The sequence below is a fragment of the Choloepus didactylus genome, chromosome 8 (assembly GCF_015220235.1).
Source record: "Choloepus didactylus isolate mChoDid1 chromosome 8, mChoDid1.pri, whole genome shotgun sequence".
Lineage (NCBI taxonomy): Eukaryota > Metazoa > Chordata > Mammalia > Pilosa > Megalonychidae > Choloepus > Choloepus didactylus.
The window spans coordinates 139,208,298-139,227,260 of NC_051314.1; the positions used below are offsets into that span (position 1 = coordinate 139,208,298).

General features: G+C 35.2%; 1 pseudogene; it reads left to right on the forward strand.

Annotated features, from left to right (window-relative positions):
* Positions 1 to 4,888: 4,888 nt before the first annotated feature.
* LOC119542953 overlaps positions 4,889 to 18,963 on the forward strand; it is a 29,919-nt pseudogene continuing 15,844 nt past the window's right edge.

An 18,963-nucleotide genomic window follows, 5' to 3' on the forward strand; every position in this document is an offset into this window, starting at 1 on the left:
ATCCAGGCTCTGTACAGAATTCACTTAGATATCTGTCCTCACCACTTCTATTCAACATGTGCAGGAAGCCATATTCATTAATGCCAATAAAAAGAATTGAAAGGCATACAGAATGTTAATTAGGAGTAAAGCTATAGTTATTTATCACCTACATAGTTAATCCTAAGTAATCTACAAAAAAAGTTTCTATGAGTAGTAAAAGTGTAGTAACACAGCAGGATACAGTGTCAAGGTTCAAAAAGCAATTGTGCTTTTATAGACTGGTAATAAGCAATCAGGAATTGAAATTTAAAAACATCATTTATAATTGCACCCATAACTATTAAAAACTTATAGACAAATTTATTAAACTATATAAAAGTACTTAATTTTAAAACAAAGTGACAATGCAATACGATCATAAAGATGGGCATATAGACCAATGGAATAGAATAGAAAATCCAGAAACAAACCTACTCATACATTTGATTTTCAACGAAGAGTCCAAGGCAATTCAATGAGGAAAGAGCGATTTTGAAATGAATAATGTTGGCAAAATTAGATAATCATCTGCAAAAAAACCAACCTAAACCTTACTTCACAACATACAATTATTAACTCAAAATATGTTATCAACCTAAATATGAGACCTAAAACTTGGCTATATCTAAAGCAATTTAAGAGAAATTCTTCATGACATTATGCTAGTCAAAGATTTCTTAGGTAAGGCACAAAATGCAAAAACCATAAAAGAAAAAAATGATAAATTGGACTTCATTAAAATTTAGTTTTTCTTTTCAAAAGAAGCTGTTAAGACCAGTAGCCTTGACTCTTGAAGAGGATTATATAACAATGTAGCTTACAAGGGGTGACAGTGTGATTGTGAAAACCCTGTGGATCGCACTCCCTTTGTCCAATATGTGGATGGATGAGCGGAAAAATGGGGATAAACTGAAATGAGAAATAGAGTGGGATGGGGGGGTGGATTTGGGTGTTCTTTATTTACTTATTTATTTATTTTTGGTTCTGATTCTGATTCTTTCTGGTGTTAGGAAAATGTTCAGAAATAGATTGGGGTGATGAATGCACAGACATAGGATGGTACTGTGAACAGTTGATTGTACATCATGAATGATTGTATGGTATGTGAATATATCTCAATAAAACCAATTTAAAAAACAAACAAACAAAAAAGAAGCTGTTAAGAAAATGAAAAGACAAGTCATAGGGAGAAACATTTGAAAAACATATATCCATAAAAGAACTTGTTTTTTCCTTACATAAACTACTTGAGTATTCTACATTCACTTGTCCTCCCGCCCTTCCTTCCTTCCTTCCTTCCTTTTTCAGTTTTCATCTACTCCTCAACACACTTATCCTCGGCCCTGCCTCTAATATGCCTGAATCCTTTCTGCTAAATTGTTGGGAGGAAGTCTCAGGAAATTTTGAAAGCCTTTTCATTTTGTGTAGATAGGCATAAGCCTGTTTTATTTAAAATGGCCCAAAAGAAGGAAACTGTATCCCCAACAATTATGTTAAGCTCTACCAAACTTTCTTCTTTGGTCTTCAATTTTTGGTTCTTTTGGTTTGATTTCATCTTACTTTCACAGTTCTGAATGTGGCATTTCTATCACTTCTGGTTAACAACTTGACTCCACTTGTATGTTTAACTGCACCTAAAAAAGTCTGCTATTTCTCTGGGTATAATCTGCAGCTTGACTAGAATTTCAGCCTTGCTATGCCACGTGACTTCTATGAGGGCAGTCTCTAAGGGGGGCCACATCTCACTCTGTTCCAAAGATGCTGTTGTGGGCTAAATTGTGACCTCCCAAACAAACAAACAAACAAACAAATGAACTTATGTTGAAATCCTAAGTCCCAGTCCCTCAAAATGTGACCTTTCTTTTGGAAATAAGGCCTTTGCAGATGCAATCAAGTTAAAATGCAGTAAGTTAAGGTCATATTGAATTGGGGTGGACCATAACCCTATATGACTGGAGCCCTTATAAAAAGAAGAGAAAAGATACAGACATAGACACAGACCCATAAGGGACACACCATGTGACAATGAAGGAAGATATTGGGTGATGTGTCTACAAGCCAAGGAATGTCAAAGATTGCTGGACACCCCCAGAAGCTAGGAGAAAGGTATGGAACAGAATCTCCCTGGAGCCTTCAGAAGGATGTGATCCTGTAGATACTCTGATTTCAGACTCTGGCTTCTAAAACTGTGAGAAGATAAATGCTAGTTATTTTAAACCACCCATATTGTCATAGAAAACTAACATGGATGCCCATGTTAGGAGGTCACAGAAATCAGTTTACTGCTTATGCACTAAATAGATCCATGAGGCTGGCTTCCTTTCTTTTCCTCTATAATTCAAGCAGACAGTATTTCTCCTTTCCATTAAACAAAGTTGAAGAGCCATCTGCATACATTGACCCTCAGCAGCTCTTATTGACCGTGCTCTGCATTGCTGCTTCTAGCCAGACACAGACCTCTAGTGTTTGCTAGTAAAAGTCAGATTTGCAGTGAATTGGAGGTTGATAGCTATTAAGTTCAATTTCCAAGACTGCACTAGCCAGTTTTAATGACCAGTAAATGTCAAATTAAACTTTAAATCCTTGAGGGCAACCAATATCCCTTTAACACAATCATTTTATTTCACATTCATATCGGTAAGCTTACAAATACTTACTAAAACTGATTACCATTCACAACAAAGTAGAAGCCATTTAAGGGGAAAACAGAAGAGATTAGATACGGCCCCTGCCTTACTGGTATGTCCAAAGTTTTCCGTTTCCTGTCACAGTTTTCTTTTTTTAAAAAAGTCTTAAAAATTTTTACCTTACTTGTAAAGCATGTTGGTCAATATTCCTTTTCATGTGTTTGTTCTCTGTTTATTGAAATTCTAAGCTCGAGACGTTAAATTTGTTCAAATCTGTGGTTTGAACCATGCCTTAAATCTTTGACATGCATTGCATAACCATGATTAAATTTTTGGGTCTTAAGAGGTCAGTGAGCAAAAGGTATTATGGTGAAAAATAAAGCATAATGTAATGCAAATCATTAGTTACTGAATTGCATTCAGAAATTCCTGTATTTATTATTCAGGTTTGAAATTTTAGTTTTTAGACAACAATGTTTGAGATATCAACAGGAAAAGCAAGTTCTCCTATAGAAGGTAGGCATGTGATGGTGTTTACCAAGAATTGCTTATTTGAAAGGCATCTGTTGTGTAGAACTGTAGTGTCCAAAATGATAGCCACAAGCAAAGGTAGCTACTTAAAATTAAGTTAATTAATATAAAACATTAAGTTCTTCAGTTACACTGGCCACATTTCAAGTGTTCATTTGTCGTATGTGGATAATAGCCGTTGTTTTGGGCAGCACAAATACACATTTCCATCCTTGCAGAAAATTAGATTGGATGGTGCTTGTCTAGGGATTATCATTACAAAGATAACCATTACAAAAAATGTGTAAGTGCTTATGAAAAAAAATCCAAAGGGGAAGCTTATAAGACAGAAACAAACAGGAAGATGCAGAAGGGTAGTGTATAAACAGATCCTATCATTCACTAGTAAAGTTATGCTTAATCATAGAAAAAAATATCTGGTGGAAGAAACTTAACTTTCATACCATTTATTGATTTAAGATAATTTAAACTACCTTTAATAAATAATAACACGCCACCATAAAACAAAGCTAAAGACCCTGAAGATAATTACAAAAGAGCAACTTAAAATGTTCTGTCCTCATGAGTTAATACACTGTATTATTTGTATGTTTATTTTTCCCAGTGGACTATAAACTCTTCAAGAACTGAGACTGTTTTTGTTTTTTGTTTTTTGTTTTTATTCCTAAATACTCAACATTTTGTGTCTGGATATAGAAAGTGCTCAATAAATTTTTAGTTAGGAAATGAATTGATAGTTCCAATAAGACATTTTGCAAAATGTAAAATAAATAACATTAACAGTAATTCCATTCTTACTTAGTCTCAGATTTCAGTGGTTTCTTATTGTTGTTGTCTATTTTCATTTACCAATGAGGAATGGATCATTGGCCTAAGCACCAAAATAATGAGTTCTAGTTTCATCTGTTACTATGTTGCAGGTAGTATTCCTACCTGTTTCCTCGCAACCTCCCCAACAGAATGTATTTCCATACATTTTAACTGTGGCTAATTTGATAAGTGAGAAATGGTATCTCGGTGATATTTTAATTTTCATTTCTTTAATCATAAGTGAGTTTGAACATTATTTTTTCTATGCCTGAGGGCCATTTTTATATCATTTTTGTGAATTGTCTTTTTCCCTATTTTCTATTATTTCATAAATGTTAATGAAAATAGTAAGAGAAGATAGTGATAGAAAACTAAATGCTTAAATATTTATATTTTAGAGCAAAACGGATTGTGATCCTTGTCCAGATATAAACTGCAAACTGTATCCAGATGTAAATTGGATTAAATAACTAATTAGTATTGAATGGCTCCTGTGGTTGGTGCAAAATATTTTCCACGATTTTGGTTCCAGGCTTATAGATGCTCTCCAGACTAACCACCTATTTGCATATCACATAGCAATAATGTACACTCTGAAACCAACAAAAACAACATTGATTTCTTTTTGTACTTTTGCAGTACTTTGGCAATGCAGTTGGTGGCTTGAGTTTGATAACGTGAAGGTTAGGAGAAGCACATTCTGCTCTTGATGGTTCTGGAGCTTCCTGCCCCATGACTCTCCCCCCAGAGGTTCCTCATTCCCCATTTTCAGGAATTTGCCTCCTTAGCAGGTCTGAGTTAGCTCAGTGGAAGGAAAGTCTGCTGAGCTCCTCAGGTTTCCCCTTTCAAGTAAGACTTCTCCTCGCCCATGGGTTTTCCATGGCTGCATCCTTACAAGGATGTCCCTGCACCGCTCTCCACACCACCCCCCACCCCCACCCCAACTCTGTGAACTTGTGGCCTATAAGGAGGCAGGTTCTTCTCTACCGGAAGGTTGGCCATGGAGCAGGCTGTCCTTCAAGTCTGGGTGTTAAACTCTGGGTGATTAAACTCCATGGATTCATGTACTCTCCTGCTTCTCAGTCTGTAAATGTTCCCTCAGGAAACTACTTGCCCCTTGTCTTTGCACGTAGAATAGAGCAGTTCCCTCTTCCTCTTTATATCAGCATCCAAGTTTTTATTGTTGTTTATGCCTCTATTTTTGGTATGTAAAGCACTCTGCCCATCAGAAGCCATGGGTTCAGGTGGGTTCAACAGGCAAGAGAGTGGCAGAAGGTTGGCTAGAGGACAGGCAGTGAGACAGAGTGTTAAGTGAGAAACACAGGAGATAGATATGAATTAAAACTGAGAAACATAAGTTTGAAAAAATGCTAAGTTTTGAATATTTCCAAAGGTTAACTGTTCTCAATTTCAGCAAGATTTATAGAAATATTTTTATCGACCTGGAAGCATCAGAATAGATAAGATGAGAAAAATTTGAGAAACTTTAGAGTTGGAGAAACTTTAAATTCATTCATACATATTTCTCAATATATGTATATACATAGCATTTATAAAAATCAAAAAAACAAAAAGTTAGAATTAATGTAAATTTTTCTACTTTGTTTTCTTTCAGATGAAATCAGTGATAAATCATGTGTAGCTACCTATGGAAATTGCTGCAGGATAGAATGTGATTAGCTATAGTCTGTGCATAATTGGCAGAGATTTGAATTAGTATGGGATAATGGATAAATGATACATATAAGCAGTTAAATATCAAAGTGATTATGCTTTACATAGTAAGAAAAATTAAATTGGCATTGAGTAGGCTAATGCAATGTCCTTTGTTTGTTTGCTTTTCTTTTATTATAAGAAAGAAAGTATGTACCATTACTTTACCTGGGCTAGGAAAATTAGTTTTGTTTCATTTTGTTCACTTAATGCAAAGAGGTTAGATAAACTTGATTTAATATTTTTGAATCAACCCTTTTAAATAGTTAACAAGGAGTATTATTGATGTGATTGATGTGATTTGTTTTTCTATCAGAATTGTGCATTCTGGCCATATTGCATCAGATTTGCGCTATTAATGCCACTGGTGTCTGCCACTCAGTTATCTTGACAGTAACTAAAGCTGGGGTGGCTTTCCATGCAAGCTAAGAACAACTCTGGATTCCTGAGAGATATATATGGAAAGGACATTTTTTTAAGTTCTCTATTCATTGAGAACAAACTAGGTGTTACTTTGCTACTTGTTCATAGTTAACACTTTAAATAAACAGCCATCCCTTTAATAACCAAATGTTTATTGTGCAACATTTTAGCCATACTGAGGCAGTAACGGATCCTCATTGATTGATTATTGTCTCTGGGTTTGTGTATGTGTGTGTGAGTAAGTGTGCACACCTTTTGTCTGACTACCTCCTGAACACTGGAGTGATACACCCAATTTAGGAGATGAAAAAAGTGTGATCAACATGCTCCGTTATATTTCAGTCGTAATGATAGATTGTAATATATGTTCACAATTATGCTTTCCATCCCTGCCTTCTATGCTTTCCTAGCCAAAGGCTTTTCCGGGTCATGGACAGACTTTGGCCAATGGGCTATGAGAGGACATGGTATTGGCTACATCAAAGCAGAAGTTTTAAATGCTATCATGTGACTTATATACAGTTACAGCATCAGTGTATGAAATTCTCCTTTACCCTACACTCTTAAAAACAACTTTTTAATGAATCTTTAAAAATGTTTTGCCTGAAGGAAAGCAGTATATCTTACCTCTGTTTTAGATTTTTTTCGACTACTGTTGAGATTGCTGTGTTGATAAGATGTTTGTATTTCTTCTTCATTGTATTCTCTGTTCATACAATTTCCAAGTTTTGCTATTTGTGGCTTTCTATGTGTAAGTTTCATTTTTACATTATATATCATTTTATACTGTGACTGCTTACATATGTGCTTCTATCTGATGAAAATATTTTCCTCAGGTACAATTTGTTTTGCATAAAATAATTTTAAATAAAGCAATTTTAAATAAAGCAATTACAAGGTAATTGTATGTCTATATGTCATGTATTTTACACATAATTTATATAGTTCGCTTTCTCATTGTCAATTTTACATATTTGTAGACCAACTTAATAAGGAAGGGAGACTATATCATGTGATGGTTAAGAACACCAGTTTGGGAGTCAGAAAAATCTAAGTTTGCTTTGCAACTTTGCCATGGACTAGCTGTGTGGCCTAAGAAAATTCCTTAAACTTTCTCTGAAACTGAGCCACAGTTTTCCAACCATAAAAATGGGAAAAATAATACCTAATTAAATTGTGGAAAATAAGAAATAACAAAATGTATGTAAAGTATATTTACATGCAGAGCACATAACAAATGCTCAAAAAGAGGTGTACTCATTTGCTTTTTAAGTGGATATAAATATTAGCCCTAAAATTGTCAACTTCTAGAAGGTTTTATACCACTTAGTGAAAATGGCTCTTCTATATGTACATTTCTGCATAAACAAGTAATTTTAGACCAAGTTACTTATCAGGAATCACATTAGAATCTTGATAAAAGGAGATGGAATAGTTTCAAATGTACTTAAACTGTGGATTTTAGAAAAATACCCCCAATAAATACATTTCTATAAAACAAGTATGATGATACTTTTTCATTTCTCAACGAGTATATCAACATTTCAAAATGGTTGCTTCAGCAAAATTTTGAGGTAATTATGCAATGGGCGATATTAACAGAAATGAAAAGTAACTTATATCTACTATGTAGACTTTGCGGGAGTAAGGAGTATTTTGTTGAGAAAGATTCTGAAGTTACACCTTAGCAGCCAGTAGTAAATGATGATGCAAGAGGGGGAGCATGACAGTTCAGTATGTATAAAATGTGATTAAAATAGCAATTGAATGAATCAATTCTAGAAAGATAAGGAACAAAAGTAATAAAAGTCTTGTTTAAACAATAAGATGCATCTTTGAAAATATGGGCAACCATAAGCCTATCGTGCTATGGTTCTAGTTCATTCTTCTGAATAACTTATGGTCTTTTCTGAGAGTGTATTTATCACAAAATGTTACATCTACAGTTTGTCTGACCTGAAAAATAACTGTCTGTGATATGGAACATAGAGGGTGCTGTTGGCAAAGGGATGCTAAGCCAATCACAGACTATGCAGTGAAATTTTCCATCAGAAATTGGATAGTTTTAAAAGCTTACTTCTCTAAGACATGCATTGATAGTTAATATATGTGACAAAATATGATTGAAGTTGATATTTTTGGAAGGAAATTGTGATAGAAATTATCATTTGTTTCTTTTAATAAAGAATTTCATTTGCTGTCTTTTGCTATCCTACCCTCCAAAAAAGAAGTACCTTCACAAGGATAGAAGGAAATGTGACATATACTTTTTCTTTCACCTTATATAGTACCCACTAAAATGACTCTGTAATTTAAAGATCGCATAACCCCACCACATTCCTCAAATTTATATTATATACTCACTGAAAGGAAAATAAAAATTGATTGCAAGGCATTTACTTTTACAATCATTTGATTTTACTTGAAAATTACAATTTAATAGTTTAGGTGATATAACGTAGGCAAAGCCTGTTTGATATGGATGATATCATGGTGATTCACGGCAACAGAAGTGCCACAAAAATTTATGATGGTTATAAAATGAAGAAACATTTGGTGTTGACAGGCACTGAGGACAAACAAAATAGTAAAGTAATTCAACATGTAATCTGAATTCGCATTCACCGGGATAGTTGTGAATTAACCGAACATAAATAATAGTATATCCTAAGAATATACATTTTCAATTAATATTTGAATGTGAATTGTAAATGGATTTGCACGCTGCTAGGAGAAAGAAACTAATAAGCTAGAAAATAGCTGTCAAGCCAGTGTTTTCATAGAAGACCTATCTGGTGGGTGCTGATAAATATTTATCCGTTGTTTGTGGCTACCACAGCATGCTCAGATTGTTGTCTTGTCAGTGTGGGTTTAATCATGGCAAGTTGTCAACAGCTGGAATATCACCATTAATGAGCTTCTCTTTCCTGTTATTATTCAATAGAACATCTAAGAAGTGTGGATGAAGCTGCTCAAGGGATGGTGTCAAAAATGCATTTAACCCTGGGGTCTGAGATACTAAGGAAGCACCCGTGCTTAACAGATTTTCAGTTGCAGGGCGTTTGGAGCTGTGTGGCCTTGTGCTCTGTCCGCTTCCCAGTGTGCAGGCTCCCGTTGGATGCCTTTCCCTCTTATCGTTCAGGATGCAAGGGATAATGTTTCCTAAGCAGCAGCCTTTTTGTGATGTGTTTCCTTCATTGTTTCTGAGAAAAGCCTCAGGATGGCAGTTGCATTTCTGGTGGAGTTTTTCTCTCTCTCTTTTTCAAGTTACCTTCAAACCCTGGTTCTTTCTGTGCTTGTTCTCTAAATGGTTCATGATTATTACTCTCTTCTTATATGTATGTTCAAAGATACAGTGATTTCCATACTGTTATATCAGGATTTCTGATGGAATTCCTATGTGGTGAGTGAAAATACTGATTGGCAAATGAACTCAAAAATATTGCATATTGCACATAAATGGTGGAATTTTCCTACATGTGCTTCTAAGTTCACTTATCCTCCCTCCAATATAGGTATAGGAAAAAAAAAAGCTTTAAATAAAACAAAACATACTATCTGCTTCTCATGTTGTTGGAAAAGGCTTAAGTTTATTAACTGTAAGTGGTGAAGGTATTTAGAATGGGAACCACCTTTTTAATTGCTACTACATTCCAGACAGCTGCTGTTGTAGGATATGGTTAAAAGAAAGAGAAAGAAATTTGCCAACAAAAGATTTGCTCCTGGCACACATATATTTTTGATGGATTGCAAAATATTATAGCATGTGGAGAATTTGGCAATATTAAACAAAACTATATACACATTTACTATTTGAGGCAATGATGCAATTTCTATCCATTTACTTTGAAGATACACATCCACTAATACCAAACTATACATGCACAAGTTTATTTATTGCATCAGTATTTGTAATGACAATTTGTGAAAGGTAATCTCGATGCTCAACCATATTATAAACCAATACAATAGAGTAATATGCAGCTTAAAATTTCAGGAGCCTCTCTGTGATACCTATTGATTATTCCAAGGTATCTTTTAAGAAAACAAAGCAGGATGCAAAACTTAGGTTTAATAAAGAGAGGAATAACAATACATTTAAGAACTTGACTATTTTTGTTTTTGTTTGTTTATTCGTTAAAAACAAGCAAACAAACAAAAACAACCTCTAGAAATAAACCTGAAACCATTGAAAAAGATTTCCTGTAGTGGGAGATGTGGTTGGCAATGGTGGAGGAGAGAGGGATTGGGGCAAGTCTCTGAGTAAAGCTGCTATATTAGATAATGTTGGCTTGTGAAAAAGGGAATAGTTTTATGTATCAATCCATCAGTCCACAAGGATGAAAATGAAGACCTTAAATATGAATGTAAACAAAAATGAAGAAGCATTGCTTTATATCAAATTGATAATATAATCCCACCAAGATTACATAATTTTTGGAAACAATGCTCTAACTGTACAAAGTCTGTAGGATGTATTCTAAGGACAAAAAGAACTGAAAAGGGCATTTGAATTTCCCTTAGGTTTGTTATTAACAGTGATGCTGAATTGCTGTAGTAATTCTGAACTCTTGTATAAATTTTCAAACTGAACAAATGAGTAAATGTATTGACTTTGTTGGGAGCCAAGATTTTTACTGTAGATACATGTTTAGAAGGAATGGGGAAGATAAGGAAAAAAACATATAAAACTCCAGCACAGTGGGGTTGGGTTTAATTTGAGGCTTTGGAATAAACTCGTGATTTTATATATTTCCTAGCTCTGCTCACTGAAATTGCCTAGAAGCATGAGACTTCAGTAGCAATAGGCACAAATAACTCCACGAGCTTGGTTTCTAAATACAATTCCTGAGTGAAAAGAACAAGAGCTCCTTGAACAAATGGGTAGCCTCAAGACTGGGGCAGGGAACTACAAGTTGAGCCTCTTCTCAGACTAGAGAAAGTGCTAAAATAAAAAAGGAATGGAAAAGAAATAATAATGAAGGCACTGGACATGTCCCAAGCAGAAATTCCCACTGGTCAAGTTCAGACAAAAAGAGCATCCTAAAACTTTGTTGTAATGGATTTTCATACACAAAGAATAAAATAATCCATTACTCCATAGCAGTAATCAAAAAGAAAGAAGGAAAAAGAACAAGGAAAAGGAAAACAAAGAAGATGGAAAGTGAAAGCTCTACTTTATGGAAAAGTGTTATTTAATCCATATAAGAAGGAATAAGAGAATTAAATTAACCCATTTTGCCACAAGCAATGTAATAATTGATTAAGGCAAGGGTCATCAAAGAATGTTGAACATTGTGCATGAATGATTATCAAGGAAAAGAATATATATACTATCTGAATATATACAACTAACTCCAACAATTACTTGTTAATAACACAGACAAAAGAGAAACTTTTGCATGGGAGTTCTGGCTGTCATCATGTTAATAATTATTGGGATAATCTGGATGTGGAGCAAGGGAAAATATACACAGTGTCACCAACATAGTAATCTCCCCCAAATCTTTAAACTGAATCAAAGAATAAGAAAGCGATCAACAAGTTTAGATTGCGAAATAGTGGAATGATGACTACACTCATACATGAATGTATTCCTTCTACAAGTATTTATTTAGTGCCAACTGTGTGCACATACAAGTCCAAGTGGAGAATTTATAGAAATAACATGTGTCTTCTCAGTACTTATCACTTTCCATCAAAATGTTAGGCAGGGTAGAGAGATGGAACAAGAATGCTTCTTTAGATTATGAGGTCAAAGAATGCCCCTCTTAACAAAATGATCTATGAGTAAGGTACAAAGGAAAGTGGATGGAGCCAAGAATGAAGTCAGAAACATCCCTGGCATATCTGAGAAACAGTAAATTGGCTAGCATAGATGCAGCACACTGAGCAAGGAAGAAAGTGGTAGAGAATGAGGTTGCTAAGACCTAGTTCTGTAAGACAATTCATTTAAGACATGTAATGGAATTTGGCTTTTATTCTAAGAATAAAGGAAAAACATTGTCAAGAAATGTGCCTGCCCACGAGAAATTTCTCTCTCTTAGATAAAGATTATTTGTTTCCTATTGTTTCATCTTATTTATTGAGAAGAGAAAATAAGAGACCATTTATAAGCCTTAAAATATTTATTTTATGTAAACTTATGCTAACTACTTCACGAGTCAACTATTCAGTTCTCCTACAGATGGAGATTATTAGAGAATTTTGAAAGAGTCTGGAAGAATTCTTATGACAAGTGTCTTAGTTTGCTAGGGTTGCCATAACCAAGTAACACAAGTTGTATGGCTTAAAACAGCAGAAATTTATTGTCTCACAGTAAAAAAGTTAGAAGTCAACAGGCCCATGTTCCTTCTGTTCTGTGTCTCTCTCCTGGCTTCTGTGGGTGGCTGGACATCCTTGGCATTCTTTGGCTTGTGGCATAAATCATTCTCTTTCTCCATGTTTTCATGGCCGTCCTCTCTCCGTTTGTCTATGTCTCCTCTCCCTTCCTTATAAGAGCAACAGCCATATTGGATTAAGGCCCCAGTATGACCTCATTTTAACTCATTCCATTTACAATGACCCTACTTCTAAATAAGGTACATTCACAGGTTTTGGGGGATAGGATGTCAACACATCTTTTTGGAGAACACAATGAAACCCATAATATAGGAAGGTTGTCTTGTAACACAATTAGAAGGAAACTAGGACTCATTAATATTATTTTTCATTTTTATGTTTTTGTGGCTGATCCCAACCCTCTCAGAAAGTCCCTTGTTGCCTAATCATATCACTTGAAATTGCTGCAAATTTCTCCTGAGTCATTGTTTATGCTATATGTCTAATTTAAAGGCATTTTAAGAACTACCCAAATTGCATCACAGCCACGAAAGTGCACATCAGCTTTGAATGAAATTTAACAAAGAGTCTCTACCATGTGAAGTGTGGGAGGGTCACAGGTGCTTTCAAGGACAAATCTTACCAAGAACCTTTGGCCTCATTCACTAGTGAAGACGATTTGGGAGATGCTGGCAGGGGAGGAATTGAAAAAAATCCCTGAAAATGCTTAATTTCATTTTCAATTTAAGTAGCTGGAGCCAACTCAAAGAAATAGTCCCTAGAGTGAAGTTTTGCAGCTGAGATATTCTTTCAAATCCTTCCCATTCTGCTGCTAATGTTCCGTAGAGCAAGGAATAAGCAGTTCGGTTCAGTTCTTTTAGTCACATCCGAGGGAGGAAAAATCCCTCAATGGTCTCTCCTGTCTGTCTTTCCTAATGTCCTTGTCACAGTTTCTGATGGTTCTCTCTAAACCAGATGGATGTGCTGGCCCATTTGTGAGTTTTTCTGAGGGTACTGCCCTCCATCCCCCTGTAGAACTTTCACTGAAAATGTGAACTGCGTCACAGGATCAAGGCACAATAAAGGGCCCCACAAGTTTGCAGCAAATTTACACTCTTTGGAAGAAAATAAGAGAAAGCCAGAGGAAAGAGGAAAAGTATGATGGCACGGCCTCAGCTAAAAACTAGACGTGGATTAGGGATACCACATAGAGACTTACTGGGATTTCAGATCCTATTTTTGAAGATACAGCTAAGGTAATAAATGTAGTCACATTTGAAAATAAGGCTGGTATAGAATCACAAACACCATTACAAACTGAATCAGAAAGTCCTGCAGGACATAAAACTTGAACAGATTTAACATCAAGATAAGTGGTATGAATCGGAATAAATTCAACATCATATTTGTGGTCTTGCCAGATATTATATTTCTAAAGCTCTCATCATTGTCTTTTCTTAAATACAAAGAACAGTAGACTTCACTTGCTTTTTTTTTTCTTCTGATCTGTTTGACAATTCAAATTGCCAGCTGAATTCAGAGAAAGTTCTGAGATTTTCTTTTACCTTGTAAACATTCGTGATGTTTTCTGGGTTACTGATTTATCTTACTGAGAAGAGGGAGAACAATTTGAGTTAATCTTGATTGTGGCAGCTTTCTTGCAATTCTTGACTGAAAGGTAGAGGCACCCTACTCTTATTTCTCTGGTTAATACTTTTTTCTAAATGAGGGGTTTTTCCCCATCTGTCAAGTGTGAGCTCTGCGCAATGAGTTGAATAAATTAGCAATCATGTCCATGGTACAAAGTCTTTGGGAAGAATTGTTGCTATCAAACTTCTCAATAATTGTTTAATTTAGATAATTAATCTTCAGGGGAGAGAAATGATTAACAAGAAACAAAGAAATGGCAAACTTAAAGATGCTAGTGAAAACTCACCTCCTTTCTGCCATTCTATCATAAAATTGCACGGTGGTAGACATGATTTTCAAATCTCACTAGATACCAGCATGCGGCATTCTACCATCACTTCCCAGACAGTCTAGAAGCAGGCAGCTCTTGGCCTTTGAGAGTTTATCCCTTACTCATCACACTCCTGATTGGGTTTTCCCGGACTGAGTACTAGAGTCTCCAGTGTCTCTGGGTTCTGATGAGTATGAAAGTGAATCACAGGTTCCACCTCATCATCAGCTCCAGCCTTACATAAGTGCTCAATGTAGTGTGATTTTGTAGGCATAAACAGGCTTCCATATTCAAAAGTATGTTCCCCATCCTTTGAATTTGTGCTTGAAATACCACATTGGAATTCATTCTTTGGAAACTCAATTACTTTTACTCTCCAAAGAATTCTCAATTAAAATGCAGATATGACTGGGAAATTAAGCATCTAAGGTTAATTTCTAAGAAATTGACAAATATTTTTGGGAGATTTCTTATCTGATAAGGATGGAAGAAAAAGATTTCTTAACTAATAAGGATGGAAAAAAAAAAGATTTCTTATCTGATAAGAATGGAAAAAAGAAAAAGAAAGAATAGGACCTAAACTAATAAATAGGCTGTGAAGGCACAGGAGAGTAGAGAAGGAAATTGAAGGGAGAATGGGAGGACACCAGAAAATATACATAATCTACATTATATCACAAGATATTATAGTACTGAAACTAGGAGAAGAAGCCCATTGATAGCCTCAAATGCTGATTTCAGGGCAGTGAGGAGAAAAGATTTCTTAGACAAGTAAATTTGAAAAGCCCCACACCGTATCCTCTACTTTTAGCTCCATGTTAGTTATCCATGTTAAGGGCTTCTAAGAGTCCCCAGTAAAAATAGCTGTTTGTGTATAACTCGACTTTCCTAAATTGACACACCACAAATTTTCCTTTTCCCAAATGCAAATTAGAAAGTTGACATCTCACAAGTAGTGATATTTTCATGATAAGCAGCTGCAGTATTTTGGGAAGAAACTTGCCTCGCAATCAAAAGGACAAGATTTAAGTTCTGCTTTTTCCACAAATATCTGCAACTTCGGCTCTTAGCTTTAGTTTCCATCTCAATTAATAAGGTAAATAAATGTTTCTTTGGACCTCCCTGAAATGATTGCTCTAAGTGTTCAAGAAAGCATTTAGGAAAATGCAAGTGCACATGTTGTTTCCTAACTTTGACTTGAACTGGTCATGCTGGGGAGCCACCAATTTTAAGGTTAATCAGAACACCATAGAACCCAACCGAGAGATACCAGTGAGGTTGAAACCCCAAGTGAAATACTTTCTATTAGAGCAAATTCCTGTATTGTCCTGGGTAACAAAGAAAACTCTTTTTGGTAATCATTCCAGGTCCTAGGCAAAGCAGGAATAATTCCACTGTCCCTAACCACAATAATGGTGTTCCTTTATTCCTAAAGGGTTAGAATTACTAGAGTCTTAAGATATATCAATGACATGTTGTCTCAGAATGAAAAAAAAAAAAAAACAATATTTAAGAGATTGCTTTTATATCATGTTTCCCGTAGTAAGGGAAGAAAGACACTTCGGACTCTCTTTAATGAAAGTTGGAATAGATAATAAGCTAGAGCACATATTCCATCCATAGCCTAAGGGACTAGAACTATCAATTCCCATCTGGTTTAACCCTGGGCATTTTTTGAGACTGTGGAATTGGAAGTGAGCCAACAAGTTGGACTTCCTCTTGTGGAAGGGTGGAGATTTCCTAAGGAAGGAGTAGGATAGGTCATTTAAGAGATGCATGTTTGGATGCAAGATGCAACCTGAGTTCAGGAGAGTCACCTCAGTAGTGGAACGATAGTTCGTGAGATACCCTTCTTTGGAGGCCCAGCTGTCTCTTCAGGTACCTTTCCTTTGAGTGGTGAATAGGAAAGTTCATGTAGACTGGAACTTTGAACTTTGTCCTCCTACATCATCATTCCTTACACCACAATAAAGATGATGTTTACTGAGTAAAGTTCTAGTTGAAAGTAGTGAATCAAGATGGCTAAGGAAGGGGAGGGATTTGTTCTGCCCCAAATTATTCCAGCCTCCAGGAGAGATGGCCACGTCACTACCTCTCTTGAATAGAACCTGAAATTGCAAGTAGCGTTCTGTGACAGTAGAGAGAACGTCAATCTTTGAGGCAAGAGAGGCAGCATATGAGAAAGAGACTGTCCTGATTGCTCTATTGGAAAAAGCCACTCGCTAAGAGGAGAAAAATCAGATGCCCAGTTACACCTAATTTATACTACCATAATGTGATGTAGGGAAGTATCCAGGACTTCTTGTTTCTTTGCAGACTTTAGCTCTATTGGGAATGGGGAAAGAGTGGGAGTAACAATATGGCCATTATGTTATTGTTGTTGCTGATTTTATTGTTGTCTGTAATGCGACAGAGAGAATAGAAATAGAAAACTGATTGTTAAGGTAAACGCATGTTCACTACAGAAAAAGATGGAATAAAGAAGCATCGAGTAGTCCAAATTAAGCATAAGCTTAACATTATATATGTAAACATTTGCACATAAGAGAAAATGAAATATTTTTTGATTTCTTAGTGATTAGATGGAAATACAGTTATATCAAATTTAAACTATGAATTGTCATGAGAAACTACAGACCAGTATCCTTTATGAATATAGATGCAAAAATCATTGAAAAAATAACAAAAACCAAGCCCAGCAGCATATATAATGGGTTATGATCAAATAGGATTTGTCCCAAGAATGTAACGTAGGATTGACATCAATAAAACAAACAATGTAATGCATCATTTTAACAGAATAAAGGGAAAAAAAAACACATGATCCACTCAAGAGTTGGGAAAAAGCATTATCTGACACACTTTTATAATAATAAACACACCAACAAACTAGGAATAGAAGGAAACTTCCTCAACCTGATGCATGGCATCTATGAAAAACCCGCAACTAAAATGTACTTATTGATGAAAGACAGAATGCTTTCCCTTAAGATAAAGAATAACATGGATGTCTTCTCTCTCCACTTCTATTCAGCATTGTGCTGGAGTTCTAGCAAGGGAAATTAGACAAAAAATGAAATAAAAGGCATCCAGAATGGAAAGGAAGAAGCAAAACTATGAATATACACAGATAAATATATATATATATGTATATATACACACACAGATAAATGTTTATCTATATAAGTAAAACTATTTAGATATATATTCATGATGATCTTGTATATAAATGTGCAAAATTATTAGAAGTAATAAGAAATTCAGCATTGTTGGAGGGTACACGATCAATATAAAAAATCAATTGCATTTGGAAAACATGTATCTGACAAAAGACCGTTATCTTGCATATATAAAGACATTCTACAATTCAATGACAATAGTACAGACAGCCCAATTATATTTTGGGCAAAAGATATGAAAAGACAGTCCTCTGAAGAGGAAATACAAATAGCCAAAAAACACATGAGAAAATGTTCAGCTTCACTAGCTATTAGAGAGATGCAAATTAAGACCACAATGAAATATCATCTAACACCAATTAGATTGGCTGCCATTAAACAAACAGGAAACTACAAATGCTAGAGAGGATGTGGAGACATTGGAACTCTTATTCATTGTTGGTGGGACTGTATAATGGTACAGCCACTCTGGAAGACAGTCTGGCAGTTCCTTAGAAAACTAGATATTGAGTTACCCTTTGATTCAGCAATTGCACTTCTCAGTATGTACCCGGAAGATCTGAAAGCAGTGACACAAACAGATATCTGCACGCCAATGTTCATAGCAGCAATATTCACAATTGCCAAGTGATGGAAACAACCCAAATGTCCTTCAACAGATGAGTGGATAAACAAAATGTGGTATATACACATGATGGAATACTACATGGCAGTAAGAAGGAACGATGTCGTGAAACATATGACAACATGGATGAACCTTGAAGACATAATGCTGAGCGAAATAAGCCAGGCACAAAAAGAGAAATATTGTATGTTACCACTAATGTGAACACTGAAAAATGTAAAATAAGTGTTTTATATTGTAGAATGTAGGGGACCTAGAGACAGACAGCAAATAGTCAAGGGAGAACAATAATCTAATAACAGATACGTTATTGTGGGTAAACTTAATGTTCTGGGAATGTTCAGGAATGACTATGGTTTGTTAATTTCTGGATGTTATGGTAGGAACAAGCTCACAGAAATGTAGTTATTTTATGTTATTTGTTTTTCTTATTCCTTTGCTGGATTATAGTCTGTTTCTTTTCTTGGGGTTGAGTAGGAACATGTTGGAAGTAATGTAGTTAATTTAGGTTATTTGTTTTTTCTTATTCCTTTGTTTTGGTTTTGCTTGAAATTTTTTTTATTGTCTGTTTTTTTTTATTTTTTGATAAAGTTAATTAAAAAAAAATGAAAAAAAAAATATGCAGAGCCCCTTTGAGGAGCTGGGGGAAATTGCTGAAGTGTTGGGCTTCCTCATTTGGATGGTTGCTGATGTTCTCACAAGCACTGAGGACTGGTGGTTTGATGTGTGAGGGGACTTGTCCTTATGAAGCTT